Source organism: Littorina saxatilis, linkage group LG1, assembly GCF_037325665.1.
Source record: "Littorina saxatilis isolate snail1 linkage group LG1, US_GU_Lsax_2.0, whole genome shotgun sequence".
NCBI lineage: Eukaryota > Metazoa > Mollusca > Gastropoda > Littorinimorpha > Littorinidae > Littorina > Littorina saxatilis.
The window spans coordinates 67,760,976-67,779,462 of record NC_090245.1 but is presented as its reverse complement, the minus strand read 5'-3'; the positions used below and the strand labels follow the sequence as shown (position 1 = coordinate 67,779,462).

At 42.6% G+C, this 18,487-nt stretch overlaps 1 long non-coding RNA gene across 2 annotated transcripts; it reads right to left on the bottom strand.

Moving 5' to 3' along the window:
* Positions 1–387: 387 nt before the first annotated feature.
* Positions 388–18,152, bottom strand: LOC138976866 (uncharacterized). 2 transcript variants are annotated; one of them, XR_011459203.1, is made up of 3 exons: positions 17,221–18,152; positions 3,998–4,146; positions 388–1,982 (listed from the first exon to the last, which is right to left on the bottom strand). It is a non-coding gene; the product is annotated as an uncharacterized lncRNA (long non-coding RNA). The 2 variants fall into 2 exon arrangements; XR_011459201.1 differs by lacking the exon at positions 17,221–18,152 and adding an exon at positions 4,540–6,556.
* Positions 18,153–18,487: the final 335 nt, after the last annotated feature.

Sequence of the window (18,487 nt, the reverse complement as noted above, 5' to 3'; positions counted from 1 at the left end):
CTAAGATCAACCGTCTGCTTGGACATATACTAAAGATCCACTACCTGGCTGCTGTCTGCGGAAAATCGATTAATTCATAGAAAAATATGCCTTACAGGGAAGCAGCTAGCCGGTTGACTGTACATGTGTTTGTGTAGAGGTGTTCTTATTGCATGTTCAAGCCAGGACAGATGGTGACCTGAAACATTTACACATTACATATGTATGCAGGACTGCTAATTTTAAGCTTAGGTGCAAGTGTGATGATATATTTGTTTGACTGATTATGGGCATTGAAATAAAACTGCAAAAATAATACTTACACTTGAGATCTGATTTTGTGTGTGTCTGTGCGCATGAGTGTGTGTGTGGGCCATTTGACATACTTGCAGAAGAAACAAACAGAGGTAACTGATAAACTGCATTTATTAACACAAAGATGTAAACAAAGTGAGTTCACACATTTCACAAAAGTAAAACAAGGCAGTCTCACATGCATTCACAATATTTAGTACTCACATGAATGGCCAAAGATTATATAGGCTGAGAATGCAAGTTCTAATTTGGCACATTTGTACATGTAGCTGCATCCGCTAGACATATATCCATCTTACAATAAATAAAAAAAACTAGTGGTTAGGACATCGGCCTGAAAATCTAGGTCCTAGGTTCGAATCTCTGCAGAGGCATTTAATTTTTCCCCTTGGTTGAAATAAAAATGCTCAATCCAGAGAGAGCAACCGTAAAGTTACCAGCGTAAAAGTAAAGCGTTGAATGCAGCTATGAAGGTCATGCCAGCAGTGTGGGTCAAGATTCAGGCTGCCTTCTATGCACAGCATTCTGTGTAGGATTCTCAGCTCTATCTTTACAAACACATAATCCCCAATAGTCATACAGTGGAACCCCCCTTTTAAGACCCCCTCCATTTTAAGACCTTGTTTTCTCAGACTTTCTGTTCATAACCTCTGTAAATTAACCTCCATTTTAAGACACCCTCCTTTTCAAGACCTGATTTTCTCAGATTTCTGGAGGTCTTAAAAGGGGGGTTCCACTATAGAGCTCTGTAAGACATAATTTTGTTTAAAACACTTATGCCTTTTGGGGGAAATAAATTAATAGGAAAAGACATCACCACACTAAGAAGTCAGGGTGCTGACTTTTGCTATGTGACCAAGTGGAAGGATTTTCTTATCCCATGCAAAAAGCCTGATGAAGGTCTGACACAGTGAGGCGAAGTGTTTTAATGAGGCAGAGCAGGCCTTTAAAAAGTAAGTTCACCACATCCAAGTGAAAGACACAATCTTGGCAGACTGTATTACAAAAGCAACATTTCAGCACAACATAAGAATGAATTGAACCATCCAGGATGCACCAGAACGACCCAAAAACAGAATCAATGAAAATGTTAAACAAGATAAAGTACTGATTAGGATTCAAAGGAAGAACAAGTCATGGGTTAACACATTTCATGTGCTTAATGCAGTTAAAAGATCTAAATTCTAATATTGCAAACAAAGTCTAAACATGAACACGCATTGACTGAATCATAGTTCATACACACACATCTCCCAAAGCTAAGCCTGTGTGTAAAATACTGCCTGTGAACAGCTTAACTTAAAGCACTCAAACAACATAAAAGATAATACCACTTTATGTAGTAAAAACAAACAAACCGATGTTTGCTGTAAGAAAATATCTGCATACCAAACACTACCTGTATTTAGCTGAATTGACAACTTACATAAGTCATAATGTACCCTTGATACACACCGCACCACACATTATTTGTGTAGAATGTTATTGTTAATTTGTTACATGTTCATTTCACCACTAAGGCAACAGAAAACCTCTGTAAGTGTAAGCATCTTCAGATGGACTATAATTATTAAAGCAGTTCTGGTAGCTCTGTCAGCACAGAATGGACTGAATCTGATCATCATCCGCAGCAAAGCCAGGCACCACTCTGCAAGCTGCCTGCACGTCATATCTCGGCACCTCACTTCCTGGAAAATAAAGAAAATGTATTACTGAGCACATCCAGACTTTGCTGTGCGCTGATGGGGATATGTTTTGGGTATCGAGAAGAGGGTGTGTGTTGGGGGTGGGGGTGCGGAAAGGTAGGTAGGAGGTAATACTTGTTCTTCACAAGATCAGTGGGATGGAGAATAGTGTGGGTGATACTGACAGTGACAACTATGAACTAAACTGTAAACATTGTTCTGTAATATTACAGGTGCCATCATTCCTTCCTGTGAAAACCTTTTATTTCATGGATATATTTATACTTTCATCATTAAAATTAAACAGATTTCCTCACAAGAACCTTTCTAACAACATGATATCTTGTTATGCTGATGATGTGAGCAGCTTTTCTGGAATGTGATGGAAAGTTAGTTACTATTTTTTTTAAATTCAGCATGAGCCCTCATCCCACACACATATTTAGCGTTGACACCTTACAGTTTTGTTGAGAAATGTGATGTGAATTCATTCAGAAAATTCTAACTCTGCGCAGGGGCAGTCAGGGTGTTGAATGTAGAAGGAGGTATCCAAGTACACAGGCGGTACATGTATTACAATTTACATTGTTACTCTTATTCCATGTTAAAAAAAACAACAACTATAAAAACAAACTGGCCAGATCTGTGATTGTGAGCCAAGGAAAGGACTGACTGTATTTAAAATAATTCCAGTAACGAGTAAATCTTTCATTCTAGCAGAGACATACATACACATACATACAGAGATGCGAAGCGAGGGCCGCTCGCGTGAACTCTTGGGCTACTGCGCTCGGTCAGCGTGACCTCGCGCGATTGTTAGCCATCATCCCGTACTAAGTTGTTGTTCGCTTGCTCTCTGACACCGATTTGAAGTGCTTTTCTGTCATATTTCTTTGGATATATCCAGCTTCAGACGAGATATATCAGTGGTAAGTAAACTTGATTCATATTCTGTAGCCTTCAATAGTGTGCACACGAACGCATTTGAGAGGATTGGCTTCCCGAAGTGAGTCAAAAACGGTTCCTTCGGTTCTTGCGGCCATTGTTTCTAAGTCCATTGTGCGTGGAGGCAATGTTTGGGAGCTAATATTTTCTTTTGTGCGAAACTTTGCTTTCCCTTGACTGGCAAATGCATTACTGGTGTATACATTAATCTGTTTGTATAATTTTTGACGCGCTGTAATTAAATTTGATGCTTTTAAGTCTCACTCAAGTGGTTCTCGCACTTACACTGGCGTGTGGATAAAAAGTTTTTAAGGAGAAATGAGCGAAATTGCTTACTTTAGGATTCATCTTCTAATCACCAAATAATGCAATAAATTAATCTTCTTCTTGTGATTTTCTGTTTATCTTGAGTGCAAATAATCAACATTTTGCATGTTTTATTATCTATGATTTTCTATGAAACAGTTATAACTCTTTAAAAACACAACAATTGCCAGCTTGGCGCCAGTCATGGGAGGATTACTTGCCCCTGCCGTAGGCGAAGAGTACGCGAACAATTGCCAGCTTGGCGCCAGTGGGAGGATTACTTGCCCCTGCCGTAGGCGAGGATAACGCAAGCGGGAAGACAGCGCTTCGCATCTCTTCTATCTATGTCTCCGATTCTAGCTATTTCATGTTTTACTTTCTTGCATCGCAATAGTTCAATGTTCATACAAACAGTATAATGCACTTTATGAGTATAGGGTTGCAACAAACTTTAAGATGGGAAGGAGAGAGAAAATAAAGATATTTGTACCATTAATATGTAAACAAAGTACATCATACCAATTACGGCCTTGCACAGTATTACTATGCATCTTCAAATGTATGAATAATTTCATCTACAAAGTACTTGTAATACAATTTACAAAGAACAAAAGACTGCTGAATTATCTACATCAGTACATGTTTAAAGCTTCAGACTACCATCACCAATACCTAATGTTACTAGATATATATATATACATAAATAAATTTTACCATACAGATTTGACAAGCAAAAGCTGTACGTGGTAAAGAAATGTGTAACTTACTCTTCAGGGGTAGTCTGTAATGTAAAGCACCACGCCAAGTCATCCTGATACCTCTCCAGTACATGTAGCCATGTTTAAAGGTAAACTGTTGGAACTTGAAGACAGGAGCTGTATGAATGATGCACATCATCTCTGGTTTCTCGGGAGGCCTGAAAAAAACCAGAACAATAATTATTAACATAACATGTCTTGAAAATGAAATAAGTACCATTTCAACTTCACTATCAGAGCCAAATCACTCACTAATTCAGTAATTGTTTTGTTTATTCTTTTACAACCATAGTTCATACACTGATACAGCAGCATTTGATTCTGTGCATGCAGATTAAAGATATCAAGCATTTTATAAACTTGAGTAAAAAAACAGAACACAACAAAAACACACTCAGTGACTCACAGTCACACCCAGTTAATCAGTAACACCATAGACCAAATGGTCTATGGTAACACACAGATACATACACAACAGATACATCTTGCTCAGTTCTACAAAGGCCACGTTTGCAACGGCCATGTCTTGGATTTTAAAAACAATAACCTACCTGCTGGTTGATCCAAACCGATGATTGAAAATGTCCTGTAGTGTACAGTGCGATTCATCGCCAACCTCCCCATTCAAGGCAGACCGTGTCCAATATCAGCTGTACCATTCACATCCCGATTGCATTCCTTCAGAAGGGCAATCAGTGTTTCAACTTCTTTGTCGATATATTTCTCTGGTAAGACTCATTCTGCATTTGAAGGTTTCCTGCAGTTTGTCCAAGATGGGGATTACCCTTTCTTTGGCTGGTTTCAGGTTAACCTGTATGGCTTGGGCGGGAGCGTTTGCGTCCGCAGGGAACAGGCTTATTTCGAGGATGTTGTCGTGTTCTTTCAAGATGTGGGAGTTGAGTTCCATCTCCCTGGCGGCGTGGCCGTACTGGCTGGCGTTGATGGTAGACTCCTCTTCTTCTTCCAACGAAAAGTTGAATTGAGTTTCAGCAATCGCCATAGAGAAGTTGGTGGTGGCCATTTTGCTAAAGGGTGGTGTAGATCAAGGAGCGTAGTGGGAAAGCGTGGTAGGTCTCGGAATCAGGAGAAACTCGTGATGTGGTCAAGTAGTTGATTCTGTCTGTTTTAGTAGACAATCTCGTCAGAGTTGTTCCGCGATCTCATTGGTGGGACCAAGTTCCGCCCGTGGGTTGGCTGGTTTGTGTAGATGCGAGATAAGTGTGTGTCAATCAACGCTCCGGTGGCTGGGCGTAGCGTCTTTGATACGTGTAGTGGGGCCCTTTTGGCGTGGTGGGCGGAGTTGCCGTGGGGGTGATTGTTGGGCGCAAAAACTGCGTCCCTCCCTCTCCGTTGCGGCTGAATGACCGTGTTGCGTGTCGATTCATTCGTGTTATCAGCACTATTGATCAGTGAAAAACAGTTGGATTGTTTTTAGCTTCACCGTTTGTTGGTGTAACACTTATGTTTTTTCGTAGCTTTATTTATTCTCTCCGTGATTTCCGTGACTGTTGTTATGTCAGGGGGGTATGTCGTTTTGAATAAGCGAAAGTTCCTGGCGTTGTATTGTTTTCATTACCTTGTGTAAGCAAGGCAGGGGTTGTTTTGTCACTTGACTTGTTAAGAGGTTTTAACAAGATGATATTTCAAGTTCCTGTGTCTTGCATAGGCAACAAGGGGAGGTTTAGGGAACAAGCCGGAACATTCTGTGTCTTGTAGAATCAGCTTCCAGTGTTTCAAGAGTTTCCTGTTAAGGTGTCTCAGTCTAGGGTTGTAGGTTGAGACCATGAGGAGTGGTGGAGCTTTGTTTTTGGTGGGATGGTCTCTTTTGTTTTAGAAGTGTGTTTCTTGGTATGTTCAAGACTTCCCGTTTGATTAACTCCAGTTCGTCCGGTATATATTCTCTCAAGAAGTTTTGAAAGGAATAAATCAGTTTCCTTGTTCTGTGTGGTAATGTTGTTGTTGGTGCGAATGTATCTGATCAATTCACCTTTTACAAGTCCTTTAAAAGATACTGGGAGGGTGGGCCGATTCCCGATGGAGATACTGAAATGTTTCAGTAGATTTCCTGTGTGTTTTCAAGTCCAATATTTTGTTGGACAAGAATCTGTTACCCTTGTAGATGGTGGTGTCAAGAAACGTCGCCTCTGAGTCAGAGATGTTGTTTGTGAATTTGAGTAATGGATGGTGGGCGTTGGCAATATCAAACAGCTGATGTATTTGGTTTTGGTCAGCATTAAAGAACAAGATGCCGTCATCTCTGTAGCGTCCGTGCCAGAGAATTGTGTCTTTGTAGGCATATTTGTCGAGGATTTCAATCATGAGTTGAAACATGCGTATATCGCATAATTCTGGGGATGATGTCATTCCCATGGCGACCCCAATGCACTGGTTGTAGTGTTGGTTGTCAAACACAAAGTTGTTGTTTTTCAAGATGAGCTCAAGAAGTGACACGATGTGTGATTTGTGGATATGTGGTAGTGGTGGGATACACAGGGTGGTGGGCAAAGCTTCGTCCACAGCTCTTAAGAGTTCAACCGCTGTCATGTTGGTGTACATGCTAGTGATGTCAAATGTGCAAATGAGCACATTGGGGGGAAGAGTGAGTTGTTCAATTTGCTGGATAAAATCCAATGTGTCTGATGTAGGTAGGTTGTCTTTTTACTGTAGGTAGTAGGAAGAAATCGATTCATTTTCCCACGTATTGGGAGGGGGTGTCACATTGGGAAATAATAGGTCTGCCTGAAATTCTAGTATCCTGGACTCCGTTTGTTTGTAGGTTGCAAATTTCTTCTTTGGAGAATTTGTGTACTTTAGGGAGAAAGTACAGTTTGCCCATTTTGTGTGCATTTTTGGTTTGGCACAGGAAATTGTATGTTGGTTTGTCAATTTGTTGGGTTTCCTTTAGATGTGTTATGATTGTCATCATTTGGTTGATCAGTGCCAGTTGATCAGGTGGGGGGATGGTTTTGTAGTGTACCCCTGAAAGATGGAATTGTGCTTCCTCGTCGTAGGTAGTTTTGTTCAAGATCACGATTGTGTTGTTTTTGTCAGCTTTACGTATGACTATGTCTTGATTGTCAGATAGCTCCTTGGGGGCTTTCCTTTCATCTTCAGAGAGGTTGGATTGTAGTTTCTTTAAAGAGAGATTGTATAGTTCCATTCTGGTATTGAAGATGTACTCTTCGATGACTTTGTTGCCTAGTGGGGGGTTCCAATTGGATTTTGTGTAGAACGGAGGTATTTCCGTGTTGGAGGTGTTTTCACGGAAGTGAAATTTGCATCGAATGTTTCGTTCAAGTTTGTAGAAATCTGCAGATATTTGTTTTCTCATGGTTGGTTTGTTGGTTTTTGGCGTTGGTATGAATTTGAGGCCTTTTGCTAAGCCCAGATATTGTCCATTCGAGAGTTGCACATTTGACAAGTTGATCACGAATTGTTTGGCTCGTGTCAAGTTGTTGTTGATCTTCTTTTCTTTCTCATTAGACAGTCTGGTTTGTTTCCTCCTTTGGATGCGGAGTTGTGTTTTGGAGTGTCTGCCCATGATTTGGGAGAGAGCCGTATAGTGACAAGTGCACTTTGACCACGGATAGTGGGGTGGTATCGCGTGTCCTTTTGATACGGGAATGTGAGGGGATGAGCAAAACGTCGAGATTGGGTATGTGTGCTCAGTTGGAGGTTTTAATTAGTGCCAATGTGTACATATAACAGTTGGGGGAGAGGCTAAGGAATGTGCAGGCCCCAGTCTCTTCGTCTCCAGGCCCCAGTCTCTTCGTCTCCTTTCCCCGTCCTTTGATTGGGTTTGAGGGATGGCAAATGCCGGAAATACCTAGTGCTGGAGGGATTAGCTGTAGCGTATCGGCGTCTGTGACTTGATACCCTTCTTGCTGTGGCGTCATAGTTGAAACGGATGTGTCCCGTCTGTTCGGGTTGATATTTGGGGAATAGTGTGAATTAATATTGTAACCTCTTAGTCTGGTTAGAGGCTCATAGTTTAGGTGTGTGCCGGAAATGCCCTGGCACTGGAAGGATTAGCTGTATCGTTTCAGCGTCTGTTGCTGGAGACCGTTCTATTTGCGGTGTCATAGTGGAGACAGATGTTTCCCATCTCTGAGGATTTGATAACTGGGGATTAATTGTAGAGTTGTATCATTTTCCCTAATTCGAAGCAAACACTTTATGAGGAAATTGAATTTCTCTCTCGAGGGTGTAAGTTTAAGGTTTGCCAGGCTTGGCAAATATATTAGGCGAAACACCGATTCCTGTTGAGATGGTAGTTGTAGTTGGTGTTGGTTTTGTTGACGGTGGGGTTTGTAGAAATTATAATCGTTCTTGAGTTCGAGTTGTTGTTGAAATTTTCGTAGTAGTTGTTGTTGATGTGGATGTAGTCAATGTCTGATTTGTTACAAGGACATTCTTGTGTGTTCCCAGCACTGTTTATTAGTGTAGCCTACATCAGTTGTTGGAGGTGCTGTTGAAATTTAAGCCGTTCTTTCCGATGTAGGATTGTTGTGGTTGTTGTCGTTGTAGTTGTATCAGTTTTGTTGTTGTTTGTTGATGGTGTCGTCTTAGTTATCTTTGTTCGTTTTGTTGTAATGGTATACACAGGTGTTGTTCTTGCTTACGCAAGGCATCAGCTGTTCGTGTTCAGCTGTTTTAGCAGTGTGCTTCAATACTTAGAGGTACTGGGTGATGGTGTTGTAAAGCAACAAATGTACAGGTTGTATATGGGAGAGGTTTTGGGTGTCTCCAGGTGCTTTTTCAAACTAACATTGTAGTTGTTCTGGGTTATCGAGCTGTTATTCCTGTTGGTGTAGTAGTGTACACAGAGAGGTGTTGGTCTTGTTACAGGCGGTGTCTGCCGTTTGTGTTCAGCTGATTTAGCAAATTGCTTCAATACTCAGTGGTATTGATTGAGTACCGTTGTTGTGAAACAACACGTGTACTGGTTATATTGGGGAGAGGTTTTGGGTGTCTCTGTGTGCTTTTCCACACTACCGAGGATCGAACAAAGGCAATTGCTACATGGTTGGACCCTTGCTGGCCCGTACGCTCCGGTGGCTGGGCGTAGCGTCTTTGATACGTATAGTGGGGCCCTTTTGGCGTGGTGGGCGGAGTTGCCGTGGGGGTGATTGTTGGGCGCGAAACTGCGTCCCTCCCTCTCCGTTGCGGCTGAGTGACCGTGTTGCGTGTCGATTCATTCGTGTTATCAGAACTATTGATCAGTTGGGTTGTTTTTACCTTCACCGTTTGTTGGTGTAACACTTATGTTTTTTCGTAGCTTTATTTATTCTCTCCGTGATTTTCGTGACTGTTGTTATGTCAGGGGGGTATGTCGTTTTGAATAAGCGAAAGTTCCCGGCGTTGTACTGTTTTCATTAACTTGTGTAAGCAAGGCAGGGGTTGTTATGTCACTTGACTTGTTAAGAGGTTTTAACAAGATGATCTTTCAAGTTCCTGTGTCTTGCATAGGCAACAAGGGGAGGTTTAGGGAACAAGCCGGAACATTCTGTGTCTTGTAGAATCAGCTTCCAGTGTTTCAAGAGTTTCTTTTTAAGGTGTCTCAGTCTAGGGTTGTAGGTTGAGACCATGAGGAGTGGTGGAGCTTTGTTTTTGGTGGGATGGTCTCTTTTGTTTTAGAAGTGTGTTTCTTGGTATGTTCAAGACTTCCCGTTTGATTAACTCCAGTTCGTCCGGTATATATTCTCTCTCAAGAAGTTTTGAAAGGAATAAATCAGTTTCCTTGTTCTGTGTGGTTATGTTGTTGTTGGTGCGAATGTATCTGATCAATTCACCTTTCACAAGTCCTTTAAAGACACTGGGGGGTGGGCCGATTCCCGATGGAGATACTGAAATGTTTCAGTAGATTTCCTGTGTGTTTTCAAGTCCAATATTTTGTTGGACAAGAATCTGTTACCCTTGTAGAAGGTGGTGTCAAGAAACGTCGCCTCTGAGTCAGAGATGTTGTATGTGAATTTGAGTAATGGATGGTGGGCGTTGGCAATATCAAACAGCTGATGTATTTGGTTTTGGTCAGCATTAAAGAACAAGATGCCGTCTTCTCTGTAGCGTCCGTGCCAGAGAATCGTGTCTTTGTGGGCATATTTGTCGAGGATTTCATTCATGAGTTGAAACATGCGTATATCGCATATTTCTGGGGATGCTGTCATTCCCATGGCGGCCTCAATGCACTGGTTGTAGTGTTAGTTGTCGAACACAAAGTTGTTGTTTTTCAAGATGAGCTCAAGAAGTGACACGATGTGTGATTTGTGGATAGGTGGTAGTGGTGGGATTCACAGGGTGGTGGGCAAAGCTTCGTCCACAGCTCTTAAAGAGTTCAACCGCTGTCATGTTGGTGTACATGCTAGTGATGTCAAATGTGCAAATGAGCACATTGGGGGGAAGAGTGAGTTGTTCAATTTGATGGATAAAATCCAATGTGTCTCTGATGTAGGTAGGTTGTCTTTTTACTGTAGGTAGTAGGAAGAAATCGATTCATTTTCCCACGTATTGGGAGGGGGTGTCACATTGGGAAATAATAGGTCTGCCTGAAATTCTAGTATCCTGGACTCCGTTTGTTTGTAGGTTGCAAAGTTCTTCTTTGGAGAATTTGTGTACTTTAGGGAGAAAGGACAGTTTGCCCATTTTGTGAGCATTTTTGGTTTGGCACAGGAAATTGTATGTTGGTTTGTCAATTTGTTGGGTTTCCTTTAGATGTGTTATGATTGTCATCATTTGGTTGATCAGTGCCAGTTGATCAGGTGGGGGGATGGTTTTGTAGTGTACCCCTGAAAGATGGAATTGTCCTTCCTCGTCGTAGGTAGTTTTGTTCAAGATCACGATTGTGTTGTTTTTGTCAGCTTTACGTATGACTATGTCTTGATTGTCAGATAGCTCCTTGGGGGCTTTCCTTTCATCTTCAGAGAGGTTGGATTGTAGTTTCTTTAAAGAGAGATTGTATAGTTCCATTCTGGTATTGAAGATGTACTCTTCGATGACTTCGTTGCCTAGTGGGGGGTTCCAATTGGATTTTGTGTAGAACGGAGGTATTTCCGTGTTGGGGGTGTTTTCACGGAAGTGAAATTTGCATCGAATGTTTCGTGCAAGTTTGTAGAAATCTGCAGATATTTGTTTTCTCATGGTTGGTTTGTTGGTTTTTGGCGTTGGTATGAATTTGAGGCCTTTTGCTAAGCCCAGATATTGTCCATTCGAGAGTTGCACATTTGACAAGTTGATCACGAATTGTTTGGCTTGTGTCAAGTTGTTGTTGATCTTCTTTTCTTTCTCATTAGACAGTCTGGTTTGTTTCCTCCTTTGGATGCGGAGTTGTGTTTTGGAGTGTCTGCCCATGATTTGGGAGAGAGCCGTATCAGGGGCGGACGACGGGGGGGGGGGGGGGGGGGGCCCAGGGGGCACGTGCCCCCCCCCGAAAAAAAAGAAGAAGAAAAAAAAAGATTTTTCTATGCTGATTCTATGACCATTTCTAAGTTCAAATGGCACCAGATGGCACCATTTTGCTTCTTTGGACAAAAATTTTTTCCGGGGGGGCATGCCCCCGGACCCCCTAGCAAATTCGGGCGCTTTGCGCCCATCACATTCACTTTCGATTCAAAGTGCCACCCCCCCCATCCCTTACAAAGCAACTGATCCGCCCCTGCGTATAGTGACAAGTGCACTTTGACCACAGATAGTGGGGTGGTATCGCGTGTCCTTTTGATACGGGAATGTGAGGGGATGAGCAAAACGTCCAGATTGGGTATGTGTGCTCAGTTGGAGGTTTTAATTAGTGCCAATGTGTACATATAACAGTTGGGGGAGAGGCTAAGGAATGTGCAGGCCCCAGTCTCTTCGTCTCCAGGCCCCAGTCTCTTCGTCTCCTTTCCCCGTCCCTTGATTGGGTTTGAGGGATGGCAAATGCCGGAAATACCTAGTGCTGGAGGGATTAGCTGTAGCGTATCGGCGTCTGTGACTTGATACCCTTCTTGCTGTGGCGTCATAGTTGAAACGGATGTGTCCCGTCTGTTCGGGTTGATATTTGGGGAATAGTGTGAATTGTAACCTCTTAGTCTGGTTAGAGGCTCATAGTTTAGGTGTGTGCCGGAAATGCCCTGGCACTGGAAGGATTAGCTGTATCGTTTCAGCGTCTGTTGCTGGAGACCGTTCTATTTGCGGTGTCATAGTGGAGACAGATGTTTCCCATCTCTGAGGATTTGATAACTGGGGATTAATTGTAGAGTTGTATCATTTTCCCTAATTCGAAGCAAACACTTTATGAGGAAATTGAATTTCTCTCTCGAGGGTGTAAGTTTAAGGTTTGCCAGGCTTGGCAAATATATTAGGCGAAACACCGATTCCTGTTGAGATGGTAGTTGTAGTTGGTGTTGGTTTTGTTGACGGTGGGGTTTGTAGAAATTATAATCGTTCTTGAGTTCGAGTTGTTGTTGAAATTTTCGTAGTAGTTGTTGTTGATGTGGATGTAGTCAATGTCTGATTTGTTACAAGGACATTCTTGTGTGTTCCCAGCACTGTTTATTAGTGTACATCAGTTGTTGGAGGTGCTGTTGAAATTTAAGCCGTTCTTCCCGATGTGGGATTGTTGTGGTTGTTGTCGTTGTAGTTGTATCTGTTTTGTTGTTGTTTGTTGATGGTGTCGTCTTAGTTATCTTTGTTCGTTTTGTTGTAATGGTATACACAGGTGTTGTTCTTGCTTACGCAAGGCATCAGCTGTTCGTGTTCAGCTGTTTTAGCAGTGTGCTTCAATACTTAGAGGTACTGGGTGATGGTGTTGTAAAGCAACAAATGTACAGGTTGTATATGGGAGAGGTTTTGGGTGTCTCCAGGTGCTTTTTCAAACTAACATTGTAGTTGTTCTGGGTTATCGAGCTGTTATTCCTGTTGGTGTAGTAGTGTACACAGAGAGGTGTTGGTCTTGTTACAGGCGGTGTCTGCCGTTTGTGTTCAGCTGATTTAGCAAATTGCTTCAATACTCAGTGGTATTGATTGAGTACCGTTGTTGTGAAACAACACGTGTACTGGTTATATTGGGGAGAGGTTTTGGGTGTCTCTGTGTGCTTTTCCACACTACCGAGGATCGAACAAAGGCAATTGCTACATGGTTGGACCCTTGCTGGCCCGTACGCTCCGGTGGCTGGGCGTAGCGTCTTTGATACGTGTAGTGGGGCCCTTTTGGCGTGGTGGGCGGAGTTGCCGTGGGGGTGATTGTTGGGCGCGAAACTACGTCCCTCCCTCTCCGTTGCGGCTGAGTGACCGTGTTGCGTGTCGATTCATTCGTGTTATCAGAACTATTGATCAGTTGGGTTGTTTTTACCTTCACCGTTTGTTGGTGTAACACTTATGTTTTTTCGTAGCTTTATTTATTCTCTCCGTGATTTCCGTGACTGTTGTTATGTCAGGGGGGTATGTCGTTTTGAATAAGCGAAAGTTCCCGGCGTTGTATTGTTTTCATTAACTTGTGTAAGCAAGGCAGGGGTTGTTATGTCACTTGACTTGTTAAGAGGTTTTAACAAGATGATCTTTCAAGTTCCTGTGTCTTGCATAGGCAACAAGGGGAGGTTTAGGGAACAAGCCGGAACATTCTGTGTCTTGTAGAATCAGCTTCCAGTGTTTCAAGAGTTTCCTGTTAAGGTGTCTCAGTCTAGGGTTGTAGGTTGAGACCATGAGGAGTGGTGGAGCTTTGTTTTTGGTGGGATGGTCTCTTTTGTTTTAGAAGTGTGTTTCTTGGTATGTTCAAGACTTCCCGTTTGATTAACTCCAGTTCGTCCGGTATATATTCTCTCTCAAGAAGTTTTGAAAGGAATAAATCAGTTTCCTTGTTCTGTGTGGTTATGTTGTTGTTGGTGCGAATGTATCTGATCAATTCACCTTTCACAAGTCCTTTAAAGACACTGGGGGGTGGGCAGATTCCCGATGGAGATACTGAAATGTTTCAGTAGATTTCCTGTGTGTTTTCAAGTCCAATATTTTGTTGGACAAGAATCTGTTACCCTTGTAGATGGTGGTGTCAAGAAACGTCGCCTCTGAGTCAGAGATGTTGTATGTGAATTTGAGTAATGGATGGTGGGCGTTGGCAATATCAAACAGCTGATGTATTTGGTTTTGGTCAGTATTAAAGAACAAGATGATGTCTTCTCTGTAGCGTCCGTGCCAGAGAATCGTGTCTTTGTGGGCATATTTGTCGAGGATTTCATTCATGAGTTGAAACATGCGTATATCGCATATTTCTGGGGATGCTGTCATTCCCATGGCGGCCCCAATGCACTGGTTGTAGTGTTGGTTGTCGAACACAAAGTTGTTGTTTTTCAAGATGAGCTCAAGAAGTGACACGATGTGTGATTTGTGGATAGGTGGTAGTGGTGGGATTCACAGGGTGGTGGGCAAAGCTTCGTCCACAGCTCTTAAGAGTTCAACCGCTGTCATGTTGGTGTACATGCTAGTGATGTCAAATGTACAAATGAGCACATTGGGGGGAAGAGTGAGTTGTTCAATTTGATGGATAAAATCCAATGTGTCTCTGATGTAGGTAGGTTGTCTTTTTACTGTAGGTAGTAGGAAGAAATCGATGAATTTTCCCACGTATTGGGAGGGGGTGTCACATTGGGAAATGATAGGTCTGCCTGGAATTCTAGTACCCTGGACTCCGTTTGTTTGTAGGTTGCAAATTTCTTCTTTGGAGAATTTGTGTACTTTAGGGAGAAAGTACAGTTTGCAAATTTTTTGTGCATTTTTGGTTTGGCACAGGAAATTGTATGTTGGTTTGTCAATTTGTTGGGTTTCCTTTAGATGTGTTATGATTGTCATCATTTGGTTGATCAGTGCCAGTTGATCAGGTGGGGGGATGGTTTTGTAGTGTACCCCTGAAAGATGGAATTGTCCTTCCTCGTCGTAGGTAGTTTTGTTCAAGATCACGATTGTGTTGTTTTTGTCAGCTTTACGTATGACTATGTCTTGATTGTCAGATAACTACTTGAGGGCTTTCCTTTCATCTTCAGAGAGGTTGGATTGTAGTTTCTTTAAAGAGAGATTGTATAGTTCCATTCTGGTATTGAAGATGTACTCTTCGATGGCTTCGTTGCCTAGTGGGGGGTTCCAATTGGATTTTGTGTAGAACGGAGGTATTTCCGTGTTGAGGTGTTTTCACAGAAGTGAAATTTGCATCGAATGTTTCGTGCAAGTTTGCAGAAATCTGCAGAGATTTGTTTTCTTATGGTTGGTTTGTTGGTTTTTGGCGTTGGTATGAATTTGAGGCCTTTTGCTAAGCCCAGATATTGTCCATTCGAGAGTTGCACATTTGACAAGTTGATCACGAATTGTTTGGCTCGTGTCAAGTTGGTGTTGATCTTCTTTTCTTTCTCATTAGAAAGTCTGGTTTGTTTCCTCCTTTGGATGCGGAGTTGTGTTTTGGAGTGTCTGCCCATGATTTGGGAGAGAGCCGTATAGTGACAAGTGCACTTTGACCACGGATAGTGGGGTGGTATCGCGTGTCCTTTTGATACGGGAATGTGAGGGGATGGGCAAAACGTCGAGATTGGGTATGTGTGCTCAGTTGGAGGTTTTAATTAGTGCCAATGTGTAGATATAACAGTTGGGGGAGAGGCTTAGGAATGTGCAGGCCCCAGTCTCTTCGTCTCCTTTCCCCGTCCCTTGATTGGGTTTGAGGGATGGCAAATGCCGGAAATACCTAGTGCTGGAGGGATTAGCTGTAGCGTATCGGCGTCTGTGACTTGATACCCTTCTTGCTGCGGCGTCATAGTTGAAACGGATGTGTCCCGTCTGTTCGGGTTGATATTTAGGGAATAGTGTAGAATTGTAACCTCTTAGTCTGGTTAGAGGCACATAGTTTAGGTGTGTGCCGGAAATGCCCTGGCACTGGAAGGATTAGCTGTATCGTTTCAGCGTCTGTTGCTAGAGACCGTTCTATTTGCGGTGTCATAGTGGAGACAGATGTTTTCTATCTCTGAGGGTTTGATAACTGGGGATTAATTGTAGAGTTGTACCATTTTCCCTAATTCGAAGCAAACACGAGTCTTAATGGGGAAATTGAATTTCTCTCTCAAGGGTGTAAGTTTAAGGTTTGCCAGGCTTGGCAAATATATTAGGCGAAACACCGATTCCTGTTGAGATGGTAGTTGTAGTTGGTGTTGGTTTTGTTGACGGTGGGGTTTGTAGAAATTATAATCGTTCTTGAGTTCGAGTTGTTGTTGTTGAAATTTTCGTAGTGGTTGTTGTTGATGTGGATGTAGTCAATGTCTGATTTGTTACAAGGACATTCTTGTGTGTTCCCAGCACTGTTTATTAGTGTACATCAGTTGTTGGAGGTGCTGTTGAAATTTAAGCCGTTCTTCCCGATGTGGGGTTGTTGTGGTCGTTGTAGTTGTATCTGTTTTGTTGTTGTTTGTTGATGGTGTCGTCTTAGTTATCTTTGTTCGTTTTGTTGTAATGGTAAACATATGTGTTGTTTTTGCTTACGCAAGGCATCAGCTGTTCGTGTTCAGCTGTTTTAGCAGTGTGCTTCAATACTTAGAGGTACTGGGTGATGGTGTTGTAAAGCAACAAATGTACAGGTTGTATGGGAGAGGTTGTGGGTGTCTCCAGGTGCTTTTTCAGTTGTTCTGGGTTATCGAGCTGTTATTCCTGTTGGTGTAGTAGTGTACACTGAGAGGTGTTGGTCTTGTTACACGCGGTGTCTGCCGTTTGTGTTCTTGGGGGTAAAAATCAAGGGTCTGCCAATCCCAGCAAATGCAGTAGGCAGCTCAGAGATCCCTAAGTCCCTCTCCCAAAGATGTTACTTTTCGGCAAGATTTACAGGTGTTAGGACAACTTCTTTGAAATTGTGATTTTACAGAGGTTTTTTTGGGAAACTGAAAGGTAGCCTCGTCAGGGGACAACTATTTAAACCCATATCCTCATCATCTTGTTTCTCGATTGAGAATAATCATTTATAGATGACTATTATTCATTTCCTTTGTTGGGGTGTACACATGTACTTGCATGTACTGGTGGTTGATTACCCAAATGTCCTCTCAGTGATTGAGGCTTATATGAGGCTAAGTGATTATAAATGTCACTGTTCCTTTAACGGGTTTATTACGTATTTTTATGTGTACTAATAGTACAGGTACCTATGGGGAGTGGTGTAGTTGGTTATTCAAACCATCTCATTATTTTGTTTCTCCACAAACAAATAATCATTTATGTATGATTTATCAGTAGTGTACCTCACAAGATCTGAGTGTTATGATCACAGTAGCTTTGATAGTGGAGGCTGAGCGTTTCCAATGAGGGTAAACGTATTGTAGAGATCGGTAGTCAAGGCTGTTTTGCCCGTCGGTGGTGAGAAGATCGTATATATTGCCCTTGGTTGGGCTGTTGCTCTCCTAATGTGAGGCAGATTAAGTTGAAGTATCTCTCAGTGATTGGGGATTCCGTTGTATGTGTACCTCACAAATTCTGAGGGTTATGATCACAGTAGCCTTGATAGTAGAGGCTGCGCGTTCCCACTGAAGGTGAACGTATTGTAGAGATCGGTAGTCAAGGCTGTTTTGTCCGTCGGTGATGAGAAGATCGTATATGTTGCCCTTGGTTGGGCTGTTGCTCTCTTAATGTGAGTCAGATTGAGTTGAAGTACCTCTCAGTGATTGAGGTTTTCGTTGTATGTCACATAATGTGTACCTCACAAATTCTGAGGGTTATGATCACAGTAGCTGTGATAGTGGAGGCTGAGCGTTCCCACTGGCAAGTAATTGACTCTGCGTGTTTAAGTAGATAGTTTCGTCAGAGTTGATCTGAGTTCTTATTGGCGTTTACCAATTCCCGCCCGTGGGTTGGGTGGTTCTTGTAATCAGGGGATAAGTGTGTGTCACTCAACACCCCTTAGGCTTGGTGGGCGGAGTTATTGTGGGGGTGATTGTTGGGCGCAAAACTGCGTCCCTCCCTGTTCGTTGCGGTTGGGTGACCGTGTTACGTGTCAATTCTTCCGTGTACTTAGCACTGATAATCAGTGTCTGTTCCAATGTCTGCTCCAATGTCTGCTCCAGCGTGTCTCCTGGGCGGACGCGGGGACGGACGCGCGAACGGATGGCCAGCCTCACGGACGCACAGACGGACGGACGGACGGTGTGTCTCCTCCAATTTGTCTCCTCCAATGTATCTCCTCCAGGGTCTCCTCCAGTGTCTCCTCCAGGGTCTGCTCCAGTGTTTCTCCAAACTGCAACAACACCAACATCAGCATCAATAGCAACAGCAATAATAACAATCACAAAAACAACCTCAACAACAAGAAGAAGAACAACAACAACAACAGCAACTACGTCAACAACACCAAGAACAAGAACAAGAACATCATCATCAGCACCACCGACACAGCACCAAGAAAAAGAACAGCTGGAAGACCAGCAGCAAGAACCTCTTCAAAAACAACAACAAAAATAGCATCATCAACAAAAGCAACAACAACAAAATCAAAACCACTAACAAAAGCAATAA